The 26,087-nt window shown below is 46.5% G+C and overlaps 1 protein-coding gene across 1 annotated transcript in view; it reads right to left on the bottom strand.

Annotated features, from left to right (window-relative positions):
• Positions 1–26,087, bottom strand: part of LOC147736891 (uncharacterized) — a 52,839-nt gene that overhangs the window by 24,328 nt on the left and 2,424 nt on the right. The gene's annotated exons all lie outside the window — the stretch shown is intronic.

The following is a 26,087-nucleotide window of genomic DNA, read 5'->3' as shown; positions in this document are numbered from 1 at the left end:
CGAGTTTGGCAGAATTTGAGTTCTCTTTTAAACATGGAAGTCCGCTTATCCTCAAGCTACCATCCTCAGACTGATGGTTTAACTGAGCGCACCAATCAGACTATTGAACAGTTCATTCGCTGTATGTTAACTAGTGCAGATGAAGAATGGTCAGATCTTGTAAGTCAGTTGGAGTTTGCCTATAACAATGTAGATCATACTTCTTTAGGAATGTCCCCATTCTTTTGTAATTTCGGATATCATCCCAAAAATTTCCCTGAGGAAATTAAGAAGGTAAATTCAGTACCAGCTATTTCAGACTATGTTTCCAAACTATCATCTATCCAGGAACAAGCTGCTTTCAAATTGGCACAAGCAAAAGAAACTCAGAAAAAATTTGCAGACAAGCACAGAACCATACAACCACCTTACTCTTCTGGAGATAAAGTCTGGTTAAGTACCAAAAATTTGAGAATTAAGGGAAACCGCAAATTTAACCCAAAATATATTGGCCCTTTTGTGATTGAAAAGGTTATAAATCCAGTATGTGTCAAATTAAATATTCCTTCTAAATACAGATTCCATCCTGTGTTTCATGTGTCCTTGGTTAAACCCTTTCATCCAAACACTCGATTCATCCAACCCCCGTCTTCCTTAACAATAGATGGAGACTCCGAATTCGAGGTAAAATCAATTTTAGATTCCAAAAGAATTCGAGGGAAATTGTTTTATCTAGTGGATTGGAGGGGATATGGTCCTGAAGAAAGATCATGGGAACCTTTGGAAAATCTAAAGAATTCACCTAAAATAGTGAAATCATTCCATGCTCGTCATCCCGACAAACCAAAACCCATTTTGCCTGTTTTGGGGGGGATCTTGAGGAGGGAGTACTGTCATGAATCATTTGTAATATATAGTGATTGTGTTAATTACTGTTTCTTTAATATGAATATGTGTTCATTTGTGATAGCTAGTGTTTTGCTGGGACACGAAAGAGTTGCCTGTTTGGAGTTAGATTGCTGGCCAGCCTTATTCCTGTAAAGGTGCCAATGATTGGAGCAACGTTGTGAGCACTGAAAGGATTGAGCGTGCAATGCCAGGGACGAGAGAGACTTTGTTTTCTTTGAGCCGCGTTCGGCTCTCGGCTTTGCAGACGCGTGCGTGCGCACGTAATTTTGGGTGCGGTTGGCTATTTAAACCGCACCCAAGTTTCTAGAAGCGCTTTGCCTTCTGCTTTGGAAGCGGGAAGGATCGCGCTTGGAACCTCTCCGCTCTGCTGGGAATTCGACGCTTGCCACTTCCTTTTGGCCGGGTTCCAGCCTGGTAATAGAAGACAAGACCTGCAAGAAAGAGACATCAGATAAGTAAATCTGTTATTTCGATTTGAAGGCGCCCATCGCAAGAAAGACAGGACAAGTTCAATACTAACCTGATTTTCTCGGAACTTGAAGACCTCCATTCTGAAAATAGTTGTGGCTTTTAATAGAGAATTTTAATGCAAGAGACTTGAGTATTTGGAAATATTTGTGACTTTTAAGGAGAGTTATTATGCAAAGACTTAATTTTGTACAATACAATCCAGGATCCTAGTTTGGAAGCATTGCAAGGAATATGTTGTGATGTGAGATGTTATTTTGTAACCACTAGTTTTTTGGGGAGTTACTTGGAAGAGAGTAGGTGTATCTTTTTATTGTGTTACAACAGGTTTGAACACAAGAGAGTAAGGAATCCAATTTTCCACTACAGTCATCCTAAATTCCAAGTAAGTCAAAAGCTAAAGGGGAATTTAGAAGAACTAGATAGTGGAACATTAGTAAAACACCCTTTTGTTTTCTTTAGTATCTTGAAGCGTGACACCATAACGAATCTTCAAGAGACTTCTTCACTACTTCACATCTCTTCTTCACGACTTCCCATCTCATCCAAGACAAAGAAATACTGGACGAAGGACTGAATAATCTGATCGCAGGTAGGAGTCTAAAGTGTGAAGGTTCAAGGGGACTGAGTGGTTCAGGGCAAAGGTAGGTTACAAGGGTCCCAGGGAGTTCACTAAGAGTCAATAGTAAATGCCACTTGCTTGTTATTCTGCAGGTCGACAGCGAGATTCCTCTTTCATCTCGTCACGTCCAGTACCGGCCCTCCTCCCATAAGCCTAGTTTTATTCTTAGCTGTGTATTTAGAATCAGCAAGTTTATTAGTTAGATTTCTGGGAAGTTGGTCCCTTGCGTCTCTGCGAAAACTTCTACGTTGTCCAGGAACTTCAGTTCAGCTCAAGGTAAGGGACGACGTAGTTTGGCTTTTGACACCATGTTTCTCAAGATACTTTATACTCTTTTTCATCTATTGCATCTATGAACTCTTCAAAAGTCTCTATCCATCCATCTATCGCCAATATTATGTGGTACCCTATGTAAAAGCTCTCAGGACCAACTAGGCTTCCCCACTGGTACTCCCTAGCTGTCCGCGGCCAGGACCAGGCCCTAGGCCAACCAGATGCCACTGGTCCTTGCCCATCAACAGAGTGGGGGTAGTTACCCCTGGCACATAGTAGACATTCTCCACTCTTCCCCTCATCAGGTCAGTTCTAGACTGCCTCTGATTCTCCAGCCTAGGGTCTGCACCTTTAGGCTGACCAGAAGTCATGGGCGAGGCTTTCCTTCCCCTACCTCTCCTCCTAGTGTTCCGCACTCTCCTCCTTTGAGAGGCCCCCCCAGAACACAACTCTCCCACCAGTTCAGGACGTCTCTCCAGCAGCTGGTCTCCAAACCTAGGGTCTAAACCCTCTGGTTGCACCGGGGTCAGAGGTGCCCCATCTGCACCCCCTTCCAGAGTTCTGCATGCACCCTCACAACTGGAGCGGTACCACTGAAAGCCAAACTGGTCAGGACACTGGATACAGATGTCCCTCCCTCCAGGTCAGCAGATCCTGAACCTGTCCTCCCAACCCAGGGACTAACCCCTGCGGTTGAACACTTGCCTGGTACGCCAGGACTTCTAGGGGCACACACAGCCTCAACCCCATGATGGTAACACAAAACTCATGTGTCGTGTGAAAGTCTGCCTGGCGCAGATCTCCGACCCCTGTTCATCTGACAGCACGCGAAGACCCCCAGGACAGAAGTGGTGTCACCACTGCCATTAAGCCATAGGAGATCCCCCTCAAATGGCTTCCTAGTGCAGCCTAGGCCCTCAACCTGGTGTTCCCTTAGGGAACCCTCCAGGCCCTGAGACTGGGTTTGGGGCACCTGGGGCACCTGGGGCACCTGGGGACACACAGTCCCACACTTACTCCTACTCCACTGAGACAGGAAGTGACCCCCTACAGCCCTCCCACTACACTAGGACCTAGCTGGGCTACACTGAACCTCTTCCCCCACAGAAGACGGGAAGATACCCAAGCCACTACTTTTGGAATCACTCTCCAATGCCTTGGCAGAACTTTGGGCACTTACCCAGAAGTCTGCCTCCTGTGCAAGTTCCCAAGGATTAAAGGACTCACACTCCAACAGGTGTTGGCACAACCCCGGCAAACAACGACTGAGCATGTGCTCTTTGATAACCATATTGATCAGTCCCTCAAAATCATGTTCCGGGTTAACAGTCACCCAATCAACCAGTGCAACAAAACATTCATCCGCAAACTCCCCCCAAGACTGGTGAGACAGTTCCTTACTGCCCCTGAACTTCAACCTGTACTCCTCTTCTTGGGAACAAGGTACCATACTTTGGGAACTGGGAATGGGACTTTCTGCACTGGACTCCATATTGCTGTCACCACTGGACCCCACCCTCACTGGTGAATCCAGAAAACCACAACTGCACTCAGGGGATAATCTACCTTCCAGAGATAATTTCTCCCTGGCAAAGGCCCTCTCAGCCTCTGCCATCTTCTCCTACGCTAAGACCCTTTCAGTCTCTAGCATTTTCTCCTCCACCATCTGCTGCGCTATCTCCTTGGCATGCTCTAACCTGAGCTTCTCCAAAGCCAGCTGATGCTCCCTTTCTTCCCTCCTATCTACCCACTCCTCTGGGGATAGGGAAAGAGATGGTGCACTGCCCCGACACTGGACCCAGCTAGAGACTCCCTATCTATGGGGTTCTCACTATCTACTAGCGTCCCTGTCCTGTCATTTTCTTCCTCCCCTTCAGACGCTACAGGGCCCCCCTCAGACCCAACATCCTCTTGGCGTGCTGTCAGGGCCTCATCTCCTCATTGTGCTCATGTTCCCATTCATCCTTTTGCCATTGGATGAGGTTTTCCCGAAGTTTGACGTGGTGTCTGACCCACCCACTCACTGCTATGTCTCTCTCCTCACAGAACCCACCAACCCCCAGATACTGTCTCTAACCAGACAATAGAAATTAAAGGCAGACTCCATTTTGGCAGGACGCTCAGAGACACGTGCAACACAGGAGACCTAGGTGCAAGAGCTGCAGCAGGGGTACGTAATGAAAAAAATGACACTTTTAGGAGAAAAAATCAAATAAAACTCAGAAACAATAATCCCCAAACATGTGATTGGGAGACCCCAGCAAAGTGCAGCCAGGCAGGCCAGCACGCAGGGACCCCCAGGAAACAGCAGCTGGGTCCCACGGCGGTTCCTCCTAGCAGAGTCTCCTCCCAAAGTAAGAACAAGCACAACACTTTCATGGGGTCACAGCCCCTACATTTAAAGGACAATTTCCTTTGTGTTACAGCATTGGGCTTGGGAAACCAGATGCAACTGGTTTTGGAGCACTCTGTTTATCAGGCTCCTCTTCCCTATTGTTAGGTGGGGTTTCAGTGATCATACGCACCACAGGGGGCGGAGCCAGCATTGTGGAGGGAAGGCACAGTCCTATTCAGGTCCCAGGTGCAACTCCTCTCTCCCATCTGCATGCAGATCTCTCTATTCATTACTGGGCTGACTCACCCTGTCTCCTGGAGCCACACACACCATCCAGCCCCTGTCACTCACAAGCCAGACATGCAATTCACATCAGGCAGGCAGACACAAAGCAATGGCAACTTCTAAAAGTGGTATTTCTCCACCAGTCATCATAAATCTGTGCACACCATTGCTCAGCATTTATTCTCACGAGTTCATACATACTAAACTCGCCCCTGCACTCCTCTCATACCAGGAATTACCATGGACACACATATACCCCATGCATTCCTATGGGAGGGCAGGCCAATCTCACCACATGTTAGGATTCGAGCTAGTCCTTTCTTTGTGACCATGTTTTAACATCACATGACCGGGGATAGGCGTATAAAAACTAGTCCTACCTTTGGCTCAGTGCTCGATATTGCCAGTGTTTGGATTCCCTTCCTGGTTGTTGGTTGCTGAAACGTGCTGAGCAGAGCCTCCTTTCTGCTGCCTTAATCCTCTGTAGTTGGCTTATCCCCTCTCACGGGCTCGTGAAGAGGGTTTTCTTTTTTGATTCCTTGCCTGCCTTGATTTTGACCCATTTCCCGTGTTACGTGTTGTTTTTTGATAGGGTGTTAGTGGTATCCAGGTAACCCTTCCCTTTGTTGTCTACCCTTGTTCTTTTTGCCCCAGTATTCCGTGTGTACGATTAGTGAGGGTTCGGGGGCTCCCGTTCTCTCCAGCGTGTCTTATACGCTGAAGTTACCGAGGTTCGCTGCAAGCGCGAGCGCGTCTCTGTTAGACAGCGCTTCGCCTCTTTGTGTGCGGTAGTGACGTTTTGGGTCACTCCGCGGCGGCTTTGTTTTGGATCGCGCTGACAGTATAGCGCAACGGAGGGTTCCCTGATCCTTGTCCTTCCGTGTTATTTTTTCGTCAAGGGTTTTTTTTGGTATTGGCTGCACACTAAAGCCTACCTTTTCCCCCTTACTATTCTTTTTGGTACGAGGACATTTCGCTAAACGGCTCCTTCCCCTCTACTGCCCAGTTTCCTAGAGCAGAAACAGGAGTACATGGTTTTTGAAGTTGCAGTACTCCACAACTTTACGAGGCGGAGCCTGCATGTGCCACAGGTGAGAAGGGTTGTGTGTTTGTTAAAGCGTGGTCACAGGGGGTTGGGTATATTGGTGTACAGTGCACATGAATGGTTTGTTTTCCCCTGATTATACATAGGTGCAGAAGCGTAAAGATCGAGGGAGCTGTGTCCCGGTACCTACAAGGGTGGAAGACTTGGTGTCTTTTCAACTTACCACCCTCTTTTCAGGTCTACCGGTGCACCCATAGAGTTATTCCTATGGGTGTCCTGTGGGCAGGGGAAGGGGACTGGTGCATGCTACGTTCCTGCAGTGCTTGGGCCTCGTGGAATCTGACAGAATATCGAGCCCACGTTAATATAGCACTGCCCGGACGAGCATGGATGACGAGGGTGGAGGTACGGGAGGGCCCTCAATGCAGGATATCATGGGGGCGGTACACACCCTACAGGCACAAGTGCAAGAGTTACAACAGGAGAATGTAGGTCTGAAACAGGAGTTAGTGGCTGTAAGGGCTAGAGAACAGTCACAGCATAGGGGACCTAGTCCCGTAATCCAGCCAGCCACCTTCCAGTACTCAGCAGGGGCAGGAGCAAGTACTGCAAGCAGCAGCTCACCCATAGCAGTGACAGTTTCAACCCCTGTAGCAGTGCCCTTAGCCCCACCTGAGAGATTCACAGGAGAGAGTGATAAATTTGGTACTTTTATGAACCAGTGCCAGCTTCACTTTATGTGTAGAACAAATGCCTTTCCTGATGATTCCGCAAAAGTTGCGTTCATATTGTCGTATCTGGCTGGCAACGCGGCCCAATGGGCTATTCCGTTAGTGGAAAACAATGACCGTGTGTTGTATAATTATCTGGCGTTCAAAGACTTGATGCGTAGCCTATTCGCCAAACATGCATTCATGCAGGCTAGTGACGCAGAACTATTGAAATTACGGCAGGGCAGGCAGGACCTGTTGTCTTATATAGCCAACTTTAACCGATTGGTGTCTGAGACGCATTGGCCTACTGAGAAGAGGACATCACTATTCTATCAGGGTTTATGCTCTCTCTGAACCTGAGGAGGCTCATCTGAAGACATATTTAGATGAGATGTTGTCGTTGGGTTACATACGTCCTTCTTCCTCGCCTGTGTCATCGGCAATCTTTTTTATACCTAAGAAGGAAGGGTCTTTGAAGGCGTGTGTGGATTATCGCACATTGAATTCTGCCACAGTTAAGAACAGATACCCTCTTCCGCTCATCTCCGTGTTACTGGACCAGCTCCGCAAGGCTACAGTCTTTACTAAGCTGGACTTGCGGGGCGCATACCATCTCATAAGGGTTCGGCCAGGGGATGAGTGGAAGACGGCTTTTAAAACTAAGTATGGATTATTCGAATACACCGTAATGCCCTTTGGGTTGTGTAACGCGCCCGCGGCGTTTCAATTCTTCATAAATGAAGTTCTTGGTAGATATTTGGATCAAACCGTTATAGTGTATTTGGATGACATCCTCATTTATTCAGAGAAAGGACTTGATCATACTGAGCATGTGTTGCAAGTATTGCAGACGTTACAGGAACATCAGTTGTACGCTAAGTTGGAGAAGTGTCAGTTTGGAGCTTCTGAAGTGGAGTTCTTGGGGTTTGTCATTTCTGCTGCAGGCATTCGTATGGATCCCAAAAAGATTCAGGCTATTGAGACCTGGCCAGTGCCTACGAATGTGAAACAAATACAGGTGCTTCTTGGATTCGCTAATTTTTATCGGCGATTTATCCTGCATTTCTCTGATATAGTGGCCCCAATGACTCGCCTCTTGAGAAAGGGTGTTCCCTTTGAGTGGACTAGTGAGACTCAAGACGCCTTTCGTATGTTGCTTAAACAGTTTGTGTCTGCCCCGGTGTTGGTGCATCCAGATCCTGCCCTGCCGTATTACGTAGAAACAGATGCTTCCTTGTGTGCTGTAGGAGGTGTATTGTCACAAAGAGATGATGCCACAGGCCATATGCATCCGATTGCGTTCTTTTCCAAAATTTTATTGCCAGCTGAACGCAATTATACGGTGGCAGAGAGAGAACTGCTGGCGGTTAAACTGGCATTTGAGGAATGGCGGCATTACTTGTGGGGTGCCCGTCACGTGATTACCATCTACACTGACCATAAGAATCTTGAATTCTTTCGTTCAGCTAGGGCATTAACACCGCGTCAGATGAGATGGGTTCTATTCTTTAATGAATACTACTTCATTATAACCTATAGACCTGCGGCTCAACAGGTGAAATCTGATGCGCTTTCCCGAATACACGTGGATGCAAGAGAGGAAGGTTCTTCGTGTACGAGTAGGGCTATGATCGCTAGCGAGAGAATAGTAGGGGCAGTGACAGTGGATGATTTTCCTGCTCTCGTGAAGGACCGACTAAGTCACTTGGATCTGGCCCCTTGGTTAAGCCTACCCCAGGTGGTGTTACAAGACGGTCTGTTGTATAAGGAGGACAGGTTGTTTATTCCCCCTGGTTTGAGGGATGAGGTGTTGGAGTGGTGTCATTCCTCCGCCCTGGCAGCACATCCGGGGGTCAGAAAGACCAAGGACTTGTGTATGAGGTGGTTTTGGTGGGAGTCCATGTCAAGGGATGTTCAGGGGTATGTAGGTGCATGTCCGGTGTGTGCGACTAGTAAACCTTCGCATTGTAAACCCTCAGGACTTTTACACCCTTTGCCGGTTCCACCTGGTCCGTGGCATTCTATGAGCATGGATTTTGTAACCGATCTACCTTCTGTCGCAGGCTTCACCGCCGTGTTGGTGGTGGTAGATTTATTCACCAAGATGGCCCACTTCATACCATTTCCCAAACTTCCTACCGCAAAGGAGATGGCGGTGGTGTTCATGTCTTCGATTGTGCGTTTGCATGGGTTGCCGGAGGTGATTATATCTGATAGAGGGCCACAGTTCGTTTCACACTTTTGGACTGAGTTGTGTGGGGTGTTGAAAACCAAGATCAGTCTATCCTCGGCTTACCATCCTCAGTTGGACGGTCAGACTGAGCGCACTAATCAGACGATGGCGCAATACTTGAGGTGTCTGATTGCGTCCTTGTCCTGTGATTGGGTAACTGCTCTACCCATCGCGGAGTTCGCCTATAACAACAGTGTGCATTCCGCCTTGGGCATGACACCCTTTTTCTGTTCCTTGGGATACCATTCGAGGGCAATGGCTATACAGCCCACGGGACGCGTGCCAGCCATCGACGACGTGTGTAGGCATTTGGGAGACATCTGGGCTTTGGCCAGAAAGAGCCTGTTAGATGCAAAGGAGGCCATGAAGGAGCAGGCAGATAAACACCGAGTCCCTGCTCCAGCCTACAAATTAGGGGATCTTGTGTGGCTGTCTTCCCGTAACTTGAGATTACCGGGATCACGTAAACTGCAGCCTAGGTTTGTGGGCCCATATCCCATTCTCCAGGTAATTAATCCTGTAGCGATGAAGCTTAGGCTACCTCAGGAGTATAGTGTACACCCTGTTTTTCACACCTCTCTGCTTAAGCCCTATGTACCGACAGACCAGGTGTTGCCACCCCCTCCTTCTGTCCTGGTAGATGGCCAAGAGGAATTTGAGGTCCAGGCTATACTTGATTCCAAGCGGGTCCGGGGCCGTCTTTTCTACTTGGTAGACTGGAAGGGGTATACGAAAGAGGATAGGACATGGGAGCCGGCTGGGGGGGTTCATGCTCCACGGTTGGTTCGGCTATTCCATAGATCACACCCCTCCAAGCCCAGACCGGTGGGGAGGGTTGTTGGGGGGGGGTACTGTTAGGATTCGAGCTAGTCCTTTCTTTGTGACCATGTTTTAACATCACATGACCGGGGATAGGCGTATAAAAACTAGTCCTACCTTTGGCTCAGTGCTCGATATTGCCAGTGTTTGGATTCCCTTCCTGGTTGTTGGTTGCTGAAACGTGCTGAGCAGAGCCTCCTTTCTGCTGCCTTAATCCTCTGTAGTTGGCTTATCCCCTCTCACGGGCTCGTGAAGAGGGTTTTCTTTTTTGATTCCTTGCCTGCCTTGATTTTGACCCATTTCCCGTGTTACGTGTTGTTTGTTGATAGGGTGTTAGTGGTATCCAGGTAACCCTTCCCTTTGTTGTCTACCCTTGTTCTTTTTGCCCCAGTATTCCGTGTGTACGATTAGTGAGGGTTCGGGGGCTCCCGTTCTCTCCAGCGTGTCTTATACGCTGAAGTTACCGAGGTTCGCTGCAAGCGCGAGCGCGTCTCTGTTAGACAGCGCTTCGCCTCTTTGTGTGCGGTAGTGACGTTTTGGGTCACTCCGCGGCGGCTTTGTTTTGGATCGCGCTGACAGTATAGCGCAACGGAGGGTTCCCTGATCCTTGTCCTTCCGTGTTATTTTTTCGTCAAGGTTTTTTTTTGGTATTGGCTGCACACTAAAGCCTACCTTTTCCCCCTTACTATTCTTTTTGGTACGAGGACATTTCGCTAAACGGCTCCTTCCCCTCTACTGCCCAGTTTCCTAGAGCAGAAACAGGAGTACATGGTTTTTGAAGTTGCAGTACTCCACAACTTTACGAGGCGGAGCCTGCATGTGCCACAGGTGAGAAGGGTTGTGTGTTTGTTAAAGCGTGGTCACAGGGGGTTGGGTATATTGGTGTACAGTGCACATGAATGGTTTGTTTTCCCCTGATTATACATAGGTGCAGAAGCGTAAAGATCGAGGGAGCTGTGTCCCGGTACCTACAAGGGTGGAAGACTTGGTGTCTTTTCAACTTACCACCCTCTTTTCAGGTCTACCGGTGCACCCATAGAGTTATTCCTGTGGGTGTCCTGTGGGTAGGGGAAGGGGACTGGTGCATGCTACGTTCCTGCAGTGCTTGGGCCTCGTGGAATCTGACACCACATGTTCTCAGAGAGCGCACACATTCTACACTGGGCCACAGTGCTAAAGTGCCCAGGGGTCTAAAATCACTACCACCATGTCAGAGCTCAAGGCAAAAAGTTCAGGGGTGAACCTGCCAAAAGTGCCAAGTCCAACACAGATGAAAAGTGGGTGGAGTCTAGGGAAGAGCGAGCGCCGCACTATACACTAGTATCCCCAAATCTGGGGGGATTGCCGCCATAGAGCATTTTTGGGAAACACCACTCTACTTGAGCATTCTGAAATGCTAATAGATTTGAATACTGTTGTTTTGGCTAACAATGACTTTATCCGGAGAGTAGTATGACTTTACAGCAAGTTGCAATAACTTAGCATGGCCAGATTATCAGGCACAATCTGTTTTAGGATTTCACCTGATGCACTTGGCTCTTCACAAGGTATCCTTCAGGATCACAACGGTGTTCTTGTTCTATCTGGTGGTGGTGACTTAACAGCTGCATTTCTTATCCCTATGTCGTCGTAACAATTGTGTAAGATACTTTGTATATCCTCTTGCAGCCTTGAAAAAGACTCTATGACAAAACACGTGACGGCTGCATGTCAGTAATGGATTTTACGTCTCCGACGCAAGAAAGGCGAATAAGTGTGGAAACAATAAATCACACAAACATCTCTGATCTTGCAGTACTTCTTTATTGGCCACAAGGCATGGCCATTGGACTTCGCTGAGAGCGTCAGTATTCCTCTGTTCATTTGGAAGCGAGGTGTTGGCAGGATAGGCCTCTTTGACTTAACGAGGGGGAGCAGCTGTCACTTATCACATAGGCTCTGCATGAGCCCTCTCACAAAGGAGTTATCATTGGTCTTTTGTGACTCCAAACTAGCTGGACCCAGGGCAAGGAGGAAGGGGATGCCTGACACGTCATGGCGGTGGAAGCCTCTAGAAACTCCTACTAGTGGGCGCAAGGTATAAATATTGGACTCCAGACCGCAAAAGAATAAATGAGGTCCCAGTGCCACCTACTGTCCCTTCTAATACTTCATGCCAGTAAAAACAACTCTCAACAAAGTCCCACAAAATATAGTGTCTGAGACAATTTACATCACTGACACCTAGTGACCCCTCCTAACATATCTCACCATTGAAATGAACTCTCAACGAAGTTCCACAATGCTGAAGTGTAAGATGTTCTCTTGCGAGTATTCTGTGTCTTTATATCTACACTGATATTCTAAGCCTACATGGTGATTGTTTTGCCCATCTTATTCCTATATTATCTCGTGCATATACTGTTATCTCAAGTTGATGCTGCTTCCTATCCTACCATGTGCCTATAGCAGTGACCCATCCTTTGGGATGTCTAATAGTCTATGCTGATATTGATATACTACCTATGATGTGGGTGTATAACTTGTATATATGCCGTTGAATATAAAGGACGTTTCTGCAGACTGACCACTAAACTCCATCACAACCACCAGCTCCTAGATACCGTGGCCACTAAGAACCCAGTGACATCAACAGTACCACAGGCGCTTTTCGGCATTCAAGGCCCCCTAGGGAACACACACTGAATCTCCCAGGCAGAGTTAGAAGCATTAGTCAGTTCCCAAATTCCAAGGTGATGACCTCACCGCCCACTACAAAACAAAAATGGGAGAACTCCTTGACATAAACGCCCCTTTGAAACTGAAGAAATCAAGAAGTATCCCTTTCAGATCTTGGTTTGGAGAGGTGTGGTGCAGCGGCCAGGGCAGCTGACTTCGGAGCACAGGGTTCATGGTTCGATCCCCGGCTCTGGCGGCAGCTCAGCCAGCACCATGTGACTTAATTTCCACAACAGCCCCCAGCTCCTTGAGACCCACAAGGGTGACTAGTTCTGCACTTTACAAATACGGATTTAGATTTTATTTGGTTTAACAATGACCTTAACAAAGAGGCAACAACTCCGATTTGCTGAAAGAAACTGAAGACAACAACCCTTGGTAACACATCTTGCGATCCAGGGAGCTAAATGCATAAAATACAAAAAAGACCTCTTCAGAGAAAAATCCCCATTCTTCTGTGTCAAACTTGACCGTTCTAGGAACAGACCTAAAGGCCTTCTCAAAATCATCAAACAGCAAACCTCCTCTTTCCCTCAAAACTCAATAAATGACTCTCCCATGCGCTGAATTTAAGGAGGCTAAAATTCTCAGCGATAAACTCAAGAACAGAGGGTACCCGAAAAAATTGGTACGCCGCTCTCTAAAAAGAGCTTGGTACTGCCCCGTGAGGTCTTGCTAGAACCCAAGCCCAAAAAGAACCAAGACAGACTTATATGCGTGACTACTTTCTCACCAGCCTCAAACTCTATAAGGAAAAGCATACTGTAAAAAATTGGCCAGTACTGAATGCAGGGGAACTACAATTAGAACGCCCCATGTTTGCTTTCAAATGGGCCAAAAATATCAAAGACCACCTGGTACATGCGTCCCTCCCACAACCCACACCCAAAGTAACATTAAATGGTGTATGGGGACTACCTGCACTAACTGGCCACACGAAATGTGGCAACTGTGTAGCCTGTGACTCAACTATTGAAGGCAAAATCTTTTAATTTGACTCAATCAAGTTTGAAAGAAAACAATTTACTAATTGTAATTCATCAAATGTGGTGTATGCAATCTTTTGCCCATGCATGAAAATATATATAGGTCAAACCACCCAGAAAATAAAGCTTCGCATTGGGCAGCACAGGAGCAGAATAAGATGCAACACGGAAAACGCCCCCTTGCTGGAACACTTTATGGAAAAGGCACACAATGAAAGAGACTTGACTTGGACAATTACCACACAGATCAAACCACCACCATGTGGCGCCGATGTGTCACAACTTCTAAACAAGGAGGAGCTCGATTGGATACTAAGGACTAACAGTATCCGCATGGGACTCAACCGCCTTGAGGATTGGACAACCCTCCTCCAATTGAATGACCAAATATGTCTGGTTAGAAATTACTGTGTCAAAGAAATGTTCTGTCTCCGTCTATGGATAGAAAATATTCTCTCAATGCGATCATCTGTCTTCATTTTCTAATAGCTGAATTGTCATTTTGAATGTACATTATTACCACAGTTTTGAATTTTTCACTGTAACTCACGTCACCACCACTACCACTTTACAACCTCTCATTTCTCCACTCCAAGATGGCCCCCGTGTCTTAGTTACCTGACTCCCAATCCAAAATGGCCACCACACTTCTAGCGTTAGTCCCTCCTTTATTTTTCCAGACCACATGCCCAGTGCTAGCTTTATAGCCGGCTCTCACAGTACAGTCTAACAGCGCTCCCCGCCAGAGATGCCATGCCCTGTGATCCTGCAACCGGTACAACTGTAAGTACACCAACCCTACCCCGCATAGCCTTGCTCCGGCCACATTGTCACATAATTCTGAATTGTGCCCGTGCTTCCTTTCCCTAGCGAGCCGTAATTTGGACGGTTTCCCTGACAAACATGCGGGATATCCTGACAATAACGCGCTACCATTGGTAACTATGCTCTGCCCAATTTTCTCACGCCCAATCTGCCCTAACTGCACTATACTTATATACTTATGAATGCTACCTTCTCCATAGGTCTTAATCAAACCACTCCTCTCGACCTGAGCTATCTTTCCCGCCCTAAGGATCAGCCTCGGTAATACTTTTTTCCTCAAATGTCACCGTGCCGTTTTCACTAATATTGCTCATTGAATAGACACAAATGTCACTGAGCTGTTTTTACCTAATTGCTCACTGTATAGACAATGGTGTACCCAGCACTGTTAAGGATCAGCCTCGTGAATACCTTTCTCCTCATATGTCACCGCGCCGTTTACACTAAATTGCTCACTGTAGAGACAACTCGGTACTTAGCAAATGTTAAGTCTCCGCTAATGCACGGACCAATTTTGACCCTTTCACTTCTATTCCAAATTTTGCCTCGCACTGCGCCATTTATATCGACCTGTTTTTTAACTTGCCTTTTTTCTGAAATGTTTCCCTTATTATTCCAAATCTGAACTCTGGTTTTTAACTCAAACACCATTTCACACTGCGCCGTCATCTATCTATTCCTTCATCCTTCTATTTTGCGCCGAGCACCGATCACAGTTCCTAGACAACCTTCACTGTACCGTTGTTTAGTGCACAGCATGACATCATTGTTCTAGCACTAAGCATGCCAGAAAAGAACAGTCCTTGAGGTGCGAACAGTAAATTGTACCACTACCTGTATTCATGTCGCTTCTGTTCTAATTTAACATGCCTGTCCACGTATCCACAGTGTCTTTCCCTTCTCTTCCTCATTTTTCCCACAAATGTCGTTTGTATGTAGCATGAAAGGCAACTGTTTATAATTCTAAGACAAACATGATTTATATATTTGTCCTGAAGATGATGCCATTTATCTTGTTTTTCGGCATCGAAACGTCATCGACACAATAGGATCATATGTACTGAATATGCTTGTGAATACTATGTACAATGGTCACTCAAACTATTATCAAGTCTGTTCCCTGATTATAAGTATACAGACCGAATTGCTCGCTCTTGCCTATATTTGTTGTTTTGTCTTGTTCACTGTAGGTCACGGGCTGTGCCCCCTTGACATCACTTTCTGATTTTGTGCATCACCAAATAAATTCCTGTCCAGCTGGACAAAGGACATAAATACTATTCAGTTTGTGTCTATCCTTATCTTGATTCCCCAAACTACTAGGGTCCACTGTTTTTCGTAATAAGAATCTCAGTCACATCATATCTCGCCTGCATGGACCAAAATCATCAACTCCTCCTCTTCGAGCAGCTCCATGCCGACATCCCTCAAACTTGGCCAAGTCACCCCCCTCATCAAACAACACCGACGCCGTCTAGAACAACCTTAACAATTACAGACCTATATTTATTCACATTTACCTTCAGAAGCAAGTCTCATCAAAGCTCAACAGTGCTGATGAACTAAGTAGTCCATACGCTGGTACTTTTCAGACTGGATTATTGGTACTCTTTCCTGTCTGGCCTTCCCTAAGAAAATTAGCATCACTGAAAGAAATGCTTCATACGGTTATCCACGTTGTGACAGGTCACAGCATTTTTTTATCACATTTCTTCTGTACTTCGCATCCTACAATGGCTTCCCATTGAAGCAACAGTCCAATGTAACACTGAATACATCACCCACAAAGCCCTCCACAACTCCACACCCTCCTAATCTCTGGATCTGAACAACGATCGAGAATTCGTAAAGTCCTTCTGTTGGAACAAGCGACATTCAGGCAAGAACGCTATATAAAGCTCGCCTTCTCTGCCAGCGCTACAAGGATCTGGAACTCCCTCCCACAACCTCCTTGAACAACCACAAGTCTTGCCACAATTAACAAGCATTGGCATAGCCAATAGGTTTAGTCTTTGGGGCCTTGTAAGTGTTCGACCATGCAACAGTTAATTTTGTTGCACCAAGGATATTGTGATGCATAACTAAATACTTATAAGGTCCCAAAAGCGAGACCTATTGGCTATGCCAATGCTTGTTATCTGTAGACTTTGGGGAATGCTCGGTAGGTTCAATTTTGGGGATCCACACAGATTCCAGAGCTTTCCACCACAGAAATTAGAGGTTTGTTTCTTATTTACAAAGTTTGAGGTTTGCAAGGGATTCTGGGTAACAGAACCTGGTGAGAGCCATACAAGTAATGCAACGCGTGCACGTTTTTGCAGGGAAAGCTGTGTCAATTACTGAAGGTCTCTTTCCTATGAGAGAGAGAGAGAGAGAGTGAGAGAGAGAGTGAGAGAGAAAGAGAAATAGAGAAAGATAGAAAGAGTAAGAGAGAGTGCTAGAAAGAGAAAGAGAGAAAGATAGAAAGGAAGAGAGAGAGAAAGAGAAAGATAGAAATTAAGAGAAAGAGAGCGATAGAGAAGACAGAGAAAGAGAGAGAGAAACAGAGAGAGAGAATGAGAGAAAGAGTAAGAGAGAGAGAGAAAGAGAGAGAGAGAGAAAGAAAAGAAAGGGAGAGAGAAAGAAAGAGAGAAAGAGAAAGAGAGAGAGAGAGAGAGAGAGAGAGACACACACACTATGGTTTAAATGAGTTTCAAATCATTTTTTTCATTAGGATGTTAAAAGCAATCGCAATTTTAACTTCACTGTAACCTTTGTGTTTTAGATCCACGACTGCCAGACAGCACTAAAGACATCTTAAAGATATTCAGGAAGCATCCCTGGGAATACATTCCACCCATTCCGTACCATTGGGTTTGTGGTTTGTAACTCACATCTGTCCCTCCCGCTGCCCAAACCTTGTTTACTTTATTCTTCCACAAACACGCTTTCTGTAAAAAAGGCCTTTAAATCTTGTTTTTATCTGGTCACATTTGCAGTGCATTCAAAGACAGAGGTCAAATGTCAAGCTCTCTCTTTGAGGGAGCTTGGTGTTTACTTTTCTTCCTATGTCTTCAAAATGAGAGAATTTATGTAACAATTCTGCTGAGTATCCACACAAGAGGAGAAAGTGTAAGATTTGTTTCCTAGCACACAACAAAAAAAACAAGCACTGGCAAAGCCAATTGGTCTTTCCTTGCGAACCTACTAACTTTGCAAATGACTTTTAGCAGTGTCCCACACCATCAGTTGAAAAAGAAATATCCTACTGCATTTTGCCGGTTTACAAAGATTGACACGTAGTTACTGAGGCCTACCCTTTGAATTTCAATCAAATGTGGTGGATATGATTAATGAAAATAGAATGCCGGGAACAGAGAGTTACTGTGCCATCAATAAGCTCATTAGGTGCTGCACCTAAAAATGCTAAGATTAAAAAAAAAATCTGAATGCCGGGAAAGGGGGCTATTAGTCTGAGAAGAAGCTAGATACGGTTGCTCTCTGTTGCAGGGAATCCCAGCTCACAATCAGAGCCTGAGAAGTCTTTCCCTAGTGTGAGTATGTTATTTTTGAAAAGTAGTTTGATTGCGCCATTCTTTACTTGACTATTTTCCTCAAGATACCTTTAGCAAAGCGCCCAATGATTTCCAAATCAGCCTACGGGCTTGCGGTCTTTCACAGTATTGGGTGTAAATGCCTGTGATGTTCTGATAGTTTTCTGCTTGAATATGGCCACCACGCAGGCAGCATCGAATGCGCTGGCCCTGCAGGGCGTGAAGGTAATTTTACAGCCCTCACACACCTCCTCCACAGCAGGCACAAGGTGTGGGGGGGGTCTCCCCGCACTCAGGTGTGTTATTTATTTATTCATTCAGTGTTTTATATAGTGCGAACATGACCCACTGGGTATCAGAGTGCTTCACAATTCTATAGCATTGTACTTCTGACATTTGGTTTGATTAGTCCTTTAAACAAACTACCAAGTATATATATTCAATTTTAAGTAGAAAGCATTTCTACTTTACAAATAATACATGTCCTAAACATTATTAGAGATCAACTTGCATTACAATAGTATGTGTCGTAAATATTACAACGTGTGACATTTTAGAAATACATGTACTAAGAATACCTGATATCATTTAGTACAGTGGATTGTACGTAGCAAACAGACTGGTTACAGAATATACAGCTATTATCCTATACTGCTTTTGGCCCGGAAACGTTGTACAGATGTGGCAGGGTCGTGTCATGATGCTGCTGGTGAGAGCTGCCAGAAGATGCTTCAATGTCACAAACCTCTGTACATGCCAATGTCCGCGCCACCCCAAGCCATCCTTCCATTACCTTAGGTGCCAACTTTACAGTCGACAGTGAAGTTTCTGGTCGGCAGCAGTAGACATGAGCACTTTAGTTGAAACGGCTGCTACCATTATGCAAAGGGGAGGTGGTGAAGGCAAGAAAATGAAGTACTTTGCTTTTATAAAGAACAAGCAAGGAGAGGCAAGCAGCAATGAGTGAGACGGTGAGGAACTGGCTCTCTTACTTTGAAGTCAGAGAAATAACAGGCTTTTTTGGGAAAACATCGTCTGACATTTGATCTCGGTCTGTGAATGAACAGCAAATGTGACGAGATATGAACAAGAATTACAGCCGTTTACAAAAAAAAGCTTGGAGTGAGTGAAAAAGTGCTCATATGAAGTGCTCTTAGACAAAGAAAAAAGAAAAAGTGCCTAAAACAGTTGAAAATATGGGGCCAATGCAAGGATACAAGTAACGGGACGGTGCTTCATGGGAGGGAACAATCTACGAACATTTGGAAGCAAGGCTGTTTAAAGGAGATTGGAAGAAACAAATAAAAAGCAATGGGTGGGCAGTAAGCCGTTACTGGATGATATTCTGCAGTACCGCCTCTCCCACCGCCGCATCCGATTCTGCGGCTGCCTCCAAGCAGTAGTGCCTGGTGAAGGTGTGCGTAGATGCCCAGGTTGCTGCTCTGCAGATATCCTGGATTGGCACTCCTCCAAACAGTGCAGTGGATGTGGCCACCGCCCTCGTGGAATGGGCACGGACTCGTGCATTCAAAGGCTTTCCAGCAGCTTGATGACAGTAGACAATTGCACTGGATATCCATCTGGCAATTCCCCTCTTTGACAGTAGGAAACCTTTCCTGGGTGCGCTGAAGGCGACAAATAACTTAGAAGACTTGCGAAACGCCTTAGTTTCTTTCAAGTAAAATTTCATACATCTCTGAACGTCCAGCGAGTGCAATACTCTTTCTGCCGCTGTTGATGGATGAGGAATGAAACGTTTCAACACCAATGGTTCGTTCAAATGAAAATCAGTTGGCACCTTCGGAATGAACTTCGGGTTTGTCCTGAGAATCATTCTATCCACTTGTGGAGTGGTGTGGCTCACTGGTTAGAGGCGGCAGACCTGTAAGCAGAGAACGGCCCAGGACCAGGGTTCAATTCCCGACGCGGCAGGGACTTGGACCAGGGTCAACGGACTCGATAATTCTCGCCTCAGTGCCTACTCTAACCAGGGAACACACTCGGCAACTCTGGGCATTAAGCTTACCTCATCTCCACAACGGCCCCCCACAGATGCCGGGGATGCCTGGTTTCACCCTGGAGATACCCAGAAAGGGACCATCTCACAGGGAAAACCAGGACGGGTTCCCCAGCGGTCTATAGCGCCAGGACACTCGGGTAGAGTAACAGTGCGCTTTACAAGTATCCCACAATTACATTTACATTTAAACTGCAAGAAAGGCTCCTGAATCGTGAGCGTTTGTAGTTCACCTACTCTTCTCGCCAAAGTCAATGCAATGAGAAGAGCCACTTTCCAGGACAAGAACTTCAGGTCTGCCCTGTGTATCGTTTCAAACGGTGGCTTCATCAATTGAGAGAGTACAATATTCAGATTCCATAATGGTGGTAGAGGCTTCACTGGTGGGAAAACTCTGAATATCCCTTTCATAAATTGTTTGATAATCCTTGAGGACCATAAAGATGGGCCTGACGACGACCTCCTGTAGCGGGATAACGCAGCCAAATGCATCTTGATGGAGGCGTGTGCTAATCCTGACTTTGCTAACAGCAGAATGAAAGGTATAATTTGATGAGGCGCAGCAGTAAGAGGGTGAACATCATGTCTCTTACACCACAGACAAAACCTCTTCCATTTCATCCTGTAGGTTTTGTTGGTACTCTCCGCTCTGGCCTTGGACAGGATCTCCCTACATTCATGTGAGATGTTCAGATGGCTAAACTCACAGTGTTCAGGAGAAAGGCTGCTAATCGCACGGATTTCGGGTCCGGGTGGAGCACCTGCCCCTTGGACATTGTCAGAAGCGATGGAATTAGGCGCAACTGAATTGGACGTTCCTCCGACAGCAGCAGCAGTTCCGTGAACCAGTGTTGTCTGGGCCACCACGGGGCTACTAGGGTCAGCCTGCACGGCTGTTTCTTGATCTTCACCAGCACACGGGGGAGAAGAGGAATTGGAGGAAAACCGTAGGCAAAGATGCCGGACCATGCAATGGAAAACGCATTCCCCCAAGATCCCTTCTGGGGAAGCCAGCTTGCGAAATACTGGCATTTTTTTCTGTTTTCCCTTGTAGCGAAGAGGTCCACTATCGGTGTTCCCCATCTTCGAAAGACGCTGTCCAGGGTCCCCTGGTCTAGCTCCTCCCATTCCTGGCAGGACGATTTTAGCCTGCTGAGAGTATCCGCCTAGACATTTTCATCTCCCGGGAGGTGTTCTGCTGCCAATGATATTCCTTGCTGAAGAGCCCATTCCCATATCTCCTGGGCTTCCTGAGACAGGGAGAGAGATCTCGTTCCCCCTTGCTTGTTCACATAATGCATCGCCGTGGTGTTGTCTGTTCTTACCAACACCGGCGAACCTTTTATCCTTGGCAGAAAAGCCAGTAATGCCAAGCGGATCGCTCTGAGCTCCAGCAGATTTATCTGTAATTGCTGCTCCTGTGACTTCCACCGACCGCTGACTTGAAGGTCCTGAAGGAAAGCTCCCCATCCTTCTAATGACACATCCGCCGTTACCACTAGCCGAGCCGCTCTTGCCAGAAACGTCAGTCCTTGAGACACATTTACTTTTTGCGTCCACCACTTTGCTGCCTGTAGCAACTTCGAATTATTGTATCGTCGAAGGATCCCTCCGCCTGACGCCATTGTAGATCGATCTGTTCCTGCCACGGTCTCATCCTTAGCCTGCAGCAAGGTACCAGGGGAATACAAGAGGACATTGTGCCCAGCAAGGATTTGTACCTGCGGACTGAAAGAGACTTTCTTTTTACCAAGTCTTGGAAGAGGGACACAATCCTCAGTTGTCTCTCCTCGGAGGGAAACGCTTTGTTGCCTTCTGTGTCCAATTTTGCCCCCAGAAATGTGATCACATTTGTTGGCTGGAGGTTTGGCTTTCCCTCGTGAAGAGTCAATCCTAGATCGGCGAATAAGTCTATGCAGGCCTGCGTCGACACTCTGGCCTGTACCTTTGATGGTGCTTTGACTAACCAGTCGTCGAGGTAAGGAAATATTTGATGTTTTTGCGTCCTCAACACAGGCGCCACTGGAGCCAGGCATTTCGTGAAAACTCTTGGCGCTGACTTCAAGCCGAATGGCAGTACCCTGAATTGGTAATGTCTACCCAGAACCGAAGGTACTGTCTGTGTGCAGGATGTATCAGCACGTGGAAATACGCGTCTTGTAGGTCCAATGTGGTCATATGATCTCCTGGGTTTAATAACGGAAGGATGTCCTGCAGAGATACCATCCTGAAAGATTGTTTCTTGAGATAGGTGTTTAAGGATCTGAGATCCAGAATGGGGCGCCACTGGAGCTTGTTTTTCTTGATAAGAAAAAAACGGGCGTAAAACCCCTTGTTTTCCTGGGATTTTGGTACCGGTTCTATTGCTCTCTTTCGGAGCATTGTCGAATCTCCTGCCGGAGTTGATGCAGATGGTTGGCTCTCTGGTGCATCGGTGGCGTACAAGGGGGCGCTTGAAGAAATTCTAGGGTGTGACCGAATTGAACTATTTTGAGGACCCATTGGTCCGTTGTTATTTTCCGCCAATTGTGAAGATAGTGAGCAATCTTTCCACCCACGGGAGCATCTGACAGAGCCGGAAGATGGAGGTTGTCATTGTCGACGGGTGTTGTCCTTGCCCCGGCCACCCCGTCCTCGTGGAGTTGATTTTGTATATCCTCCTGATTGACGTTGGCTGTATTGCTGACGGTAAGGCTGCGATGAGGACTGATAAGAAGAAGAATATCTCCCCTGTTGGTATCCTCCTCTATACGAGGAGCCTTTGCCGTATCAGTATCCTTCTTCTTCTCCTTCTCCAGAGTATCATCAATATGTTTCCCAAATAATTCTTCTCCATTGAAAGGGAGGTCTAAAATTTTGTTTTGCACCTCCGGCCTAAATGCTGTTGCTCGCAGCCATCCTTGCCTGCGCAGGACCGCAGCCCCTCCCAAGGATCTAAATGCCGTGGTCGCTATATCCATAGCGCAGTCTATGACTTCAGCCGAAGTCCTCTCTCCTTCCATGAGAATTTTCTTTGCCCCCTGCTTCTCTGGATCCGGCACCAGATTAACATATGGAGACAGGTCACACCACATCTGCCTGTCATATCTTCCCAATATGGCGAGGGCATTAGTGGCTCTCACAAGCAGAGCCGACATTAATGAAAACCGTTTTCCCGCGTTATCCAACCTTCTGCCCTCTTTGTCTGGAGGTGCTGCAATCGGAGCAGATGGGTTCCTTGATTTCTGTTGTGCCACCTGAGTGATAACAGAATCCGGTTTGGGATGACCCAAAAGGCAAGTTGGAGCATCAACCGGTGCCTTATACTTTTTATCCAGTCTGGCCAGAACCGGTGTTACCGTCGCTGGCGTCTCCATGACCTTTAATCCTTCCTTCCAAATGTGAGACACTATAGGCAGGGATCCTACGGATTTCCGATATGAGTCTTTGAAGTCATATAGAATACATTCCGTTTTCTCTTCTCTCATGGTCAGTGCAAATCTCTTTGTGGCTCTTTCCATCAAATTATGAAATCCACCAATGTACTCCAGTGGAGAATCTACTGGTCTCTGCGGAGGAGTTGAAGGTGATGGGGCAATATAATCATGCCATTCTGCACTTGTGTCCGCAATCTCACCATCCTCATGTTCGTCATCCGTGGTATCGTGGTGTGTCGTTGGCGGTGGGGACCTAACAGTAGGTTCCGGCACAATCTCCCTCCTACGAACCGGCGTCCCTGGAACCGATCGTGGACGTGAAGTAGCCTCTAAGGCTTGTTGAGCGACTGGAGTCACTAGGCATCTCTTCCTATAATCCTCCAACATTCCCTGGAGATCCTTCAACAAAGAAGATGGCACACTTGTCATCTCCTCTCGCTGCTGTTGGCGATATCGGTGCTGTTCCTGGGGTTGTTCTTGATAACCCCCATATTCCTCCTCAGAATCGTCTTCTTGGTACTTAACCTGTAATTACAAAGGGCTACTGGCAATTCCATACTCCTCATTTTCTTCCGAATCTTCTTCCTCCAGCAGGTGAGACGGCAGCAATGGGGAGACCTTACTTGGAGATGTAACCTCCGGTGTTATAGATTTTTTCCAAGGCACCAACCTTTTTTCTGGTGTTTTTTCCCTCATCGACGAGCCCGTCGACGAGATTCCCATCGCCATCGTCGACCAAGTCATCGTCGTCGACGCCACCGTCGATGTTGTAGTTACCGTCGACGCTGCCCTCGTCGACTTCGTCGTCCTCGTCGACGCTGCCGTCGACTCCACAGTCCTCGTCGACGCTGTCATCGTCGGCGCCACCGTCGCCGACGCCGTCGTTGACACGGTCGTCGACGTCCTCATCGCCGGTGAAACCGTCGACGATATCGCCGGCGACGGTGAAATCGTCGACGCTGTTTTCTCACCAGCCTTAACATTATCCTTTTTCGTCGACGACGGAGGTGTTTTTGTCGTCGTCGATGGTCTCTTTTTTGTCGACGGTCCCGTCAACAGAGCTGAAGCAGCACCCTTCTCCTCAGAAGGCGTAGAAGAAGACCGTTTGATAGTAATCTTGATCTTCTGAGGTGACTGTAGTGGATCTGAGGTGGATTTTGCTCCTTTCACCTCACCAGCAGAACCCTTCATCCCCTTAGATGAGACTGAAGGGGATTTTGAGGGACTGCGCCCTGACGACCCTGGAGTGGTCTTTTTTGGGGCCTTCTCAGGTCTTTCCCCTGAGGAATGTGTCTGAGGAGATCTACTTCTCTTCTGAGATCTCTTAGACGCCACAGATTACTCCTCACTCTCACTTGAGAGGATTTCCTTCCTGGCTTTGACCTTCTGAAGCCAGATCAGAAGCCTTCCCTCACGATCTCTCACGGTCTTATTCGAAAAGGTACGACATACCTTACAATCTGCTGCCTGATGGTCAGATAGAGACAGTAGATGCAGTCCTTGTGAGGGTCAGCTGTATAAAGTCTCTTCTTGGAGCAGGTGGAACAAGCTCTAAATAGTCCTTTTTTCTCCTTCTCAGACATGGTTGATGTAAAAACCTCAAATCTAAGCCAAAATACTGTAGTAGTAAAGAGTTTGAGCAGAGCTCAAAGGAGACTCCCTAGCACAACGTGCGGTAGAAAAATCCGAGGGGCAGAAGGTTCTCTCAGGAGTGTTCTAGAGGGTGAGGAGCTCTGATTGGTTCAGGGAAAAGTTTGGGCCTTTTTTACATAACAAAGGCTATGGGTTGCAAAAGGGAACTGGGCCTAGGCCTCTTTTCAGTTTGCTATACTACTAAGCACTGCTTTTTTATATACCAGAGACTACCGTCTCCTCGACGGGGAATGATTCAGGCATGTGAATCTATGAAAGTTCCAATACTGGAGTAACTTTGCTTTTATTACTTCTGCTGTATGTTACGAGCTTACTATGAGGAGCAGAGGGAATATGTTTATTAGTTTCCTTAGATAAAGGAAGGGTGGAATCTTCTTGCATGTTTCTACACGTTCCGAGCTGCTGCAGCTTTTTTAAATGGACTTTTATTGAACTGTTTCTAATATCTTTTTGCAACAAATATCTTTTATGTTTACTTTTGCACAAGAGGTTTTATGTTCATTCTTCATGTTTGAAAATATGTTAGCTGCTGCATATGTAGGAGCTAAGCACCAAGGTTTGTGGGAACGGTGATGGTGTGACCATGTATTATACGTGATAAAGTACCACCTGGTGCATATAATAAGATTATTGTAAGTCACCTCAGAGTTCTATAACCTTATAAAGGAACTCTGCCTTCCTCGTTCCTCTATATGGTTAGGGAACACCTTATTGACTTGCAATATCCTTAGAAGGTGCGGCAGGGGTTACTTCATCCATTATATATTTTCACTAATTTTGGTTAAAGTGACGTTGTAGATGGCTTTGTTAAAACACCTTAATGGGTCTTTAAAAAAATCAGAAATTCACTTAAAAACAAGGGTAAAGTGTATATATGGGTAAGACTAAAACCCAAACAAACTCTTGAAATTTGTAGGTTATGGTTAGAACCACAATCCGTTGCTCGCACTATGGGTGTGCAAACCCTAACTCAGCATGTTACGTGTGATGATGCAATGACATTTTCATAATTAAAGAGTTTGCTAAAGGTAGGATGCTGCTGTAGGGAGATCATGACTACTTTTGTCTGCCCATAAAACAATTAACTCTTTACTGAGCTAGAGGTTGGGAGGGTAAACTCACAAGTGACAAATAACAAATCACTTTGTGTATCTGTCTACCATGAGGAGGTGTGCACTCCTGGAGAAGCCCGCAGTGGCAACAACATCCCTGGTCGGCCCTGCTGTTGAGGCTGAATACAGACTAGTATTTTTATATC

Source organism: Lissotriton vulgaris, chromosome 1_2, assembly GCF_964263255.1.
Source record: "Lissotriton vulgaris chromosome 1_2, aLisVul1.2, whole genome shotgun sequence".
In the NCBI taxonomy this organism is placed as follows: Eukaryota; Metazoa; Chordata; class Amphibia; order Caudata; family Salamandridae; genus Lissotriton; species Lissotriton vulgaris.
This window is presented reverse-complemented; position numbering and strand designations above follow the sequence as displayed.